At 40.3% G+C, this 2,151-nt stretch overlaps 1 non-coding gene across 1 annotated transcript; it reads left to right on the top strand.

Annotated features, from left to right (window-relative positions):
- The first annotated feature begins 706 nt into the window (after positions 1 to 706).
- Positions 707 to 847, top strand: LOC111765648 (small nucleolar RNA SNORA67). Its single transcript, XR_002797941.1, has one exon. It is a non-coding gene; the product is annotated as a small nucleolar RNA SNORA67 (small nucleolar RNA).
- The last annotated feature ends 1,304 nt before the right edge of the window (positions 848 to 2,151 follow it).

The following is a 2,151-nucleotide window of genomic DNA, read 5'->3' as shown; positions in this document are numbered from 1 at the left end:
CATGGTATTGGCTCAAGGATAGACATACATACCAATGGAACAGATTTTGGAATTCTGATATAAATCCTTGCATATATGGTCAACTGATATTCAACAAGATCATGAAGCCCACTCCAATGGGACAGAATGCCCACTTTAATATATGGTGCTTGGAGAACTGGATATCCATATCCAAAAGAATGAGAAAATATCACTATCTCAAGTTCTATATAAAAATTAACTCAAGATGGATAAAAGACCTACATATAAGAGCCTAGACCATAACACACCTAGGAGGTAATGGAGGGAAGCGTCCTTGAGAGTTCGTATTAGGAAATGTTTTCATAAACCTTAAATTCAAAGAATGAGCAATGAAAGATAAAAGAGGTAAATGGGACCTCCTCAAAATGAAAACACTTTTCCATTTCAAAGGGGTTTATTAAAAAAAGTGAAAAGGCAGACTACATAATGGAATAAAATATTCGGTAACCATTTATCTGATAAGGGCCTAATATCCAGCATATATAAAGAAAGCCTACATCTCAAAAATAAAAAGAGAAACAACCCATTTAAAATGAACAGACATTTCCCCAAAGATAAAATACAAATGGTTAAGAAACACATGAAAAGATGCTCAAGATCACTAGCTATGAGGGAAATGCAGATCAAAACTACAATCAGATATCATCTTACACCCATCAGACTGGTGGCTATTAAAAAAAAGAGGGTCCAAGGTGATTCCCTCTCCAGGGGGCCACCTAATGCCCCTCTCAGGAAAGTAGCAACTTGGAATAAAATCTGACATGCCCAAGGTCTTCCAGAGAGAGAGGATGTTTTTCCTTTTGCCTTCCTTTGGCTGCCTACATACCTAAGTCCCATTTGGATAGATTGTGACTTCTCTCATCTACATGATGAAGTTGTCATCTTTCTTGACACAGGCCAGAGGCATTGATGTGCAACAGGTTTCTTTAGTCATCAACTGTGACCTTCCCACCAACAGGGAAAACTATATGCACAGAATTGGTTGTGGTGGACAGTTTGGATGTAAGGGTGTGGCTGTTAACATGGTGACAGAAGAAGACAAGAGGACTCTTCAAGACATTGAGACCTTCTACAGTACCTCCATTGAGGAGATGCCCCTCATTGTTGCTGACCTCATCTGAGGGACCCCAAACAGGGTTCATTCCTGGGCGGCTGAGGAGGAGCAGAAAGGGGGAGGGAAGGGAGCCAAGGGATGGATATCTTGTCATTTTTTTCTGTTTTTTTTTTCTTTGAATAAATGTCACTTTTTGAGGCAAAAGAAGGAACCATGAACATTTTAGACACACTTTTCTTTGGGGTAGGCTCTTGCCCCAGGCGCTGTCTCCTCTCCCAAAAAAACCCACTAAACCATTTCCCTAACCTAGTCACCTCCAGACCCCAGGGTCTCTCCCCCCACCCCAGCCAAAATCTTCAGAAAATTATTCAGGAGGCTGTATGTCACTCAACCTCATTTGCTGGACTGAATCATGAGGGGAAAACCCCTGATGGGAAAAGTGCCCCAAGGGATTGTCCCCAGGTGGGGGAAGCAGGGGAGAGAACATGGTAGCCATTTTTACATTGTTTTGTATAGTATTTATTGATTCAGGAAACACAACAAAATTCTGAATAAAATTACTTGGAAACTGCCAAAAAAAAAAAAAAAAAACCCACCAAAAAACAGAGGACTACAAGTGTTGGAGAGGAATGGGAACACTTATCCACTGTTGATGGGAATGTAGAACAGTACAGCCATTGTGGAAGACAGTTTGGCTCTTCCTCGGGAAGCTAATTATAGAAATGCCACAAGATTCAGGTATCCCACTTCTGGGTATATACCCAGGAGAATTGAAAGCTGGGACGTGAACATATATATGCACGCCAATTTTCAGAGTGGCATTATTCACTATTGCCAAAGGCTGAAAGCAACCCAAGTGTCTTTCAACAGATGAATGAGTAGGTAAATTGTGGTATATACATACAATGGCATATTACTCGGCTGTAAGAAGGAATGCAATATTAACACATGGGACAACATGGATGAATATTGAAGAATTTATGCTGAGTGAATAATCAAACCACTGAAGAAAAAATATTACATGACCTCACTGATACGACTTCAGCAAATTGAGAAGATTCACAGAGATAGAATCT

This window comes from Dasypus novemcinctus, chromosome 1 (genome assembly GCF_030445035.2).
Source record: "Dasypus novemcinctus isolate mDasNov1 chromosome 1, mDasNov1.1.hap2, whole genome shotgun sequence".
Classification (NCBI taxonomy): Eukaryota; Metazoa; Chordata; class Mammalia; order Cingulata; family Dasypodidae; genus Dasypus; species Dasypus novemcinctus.
This window is presented reverse-complemented; position numbering and strand designations above follow the sequence as displayed.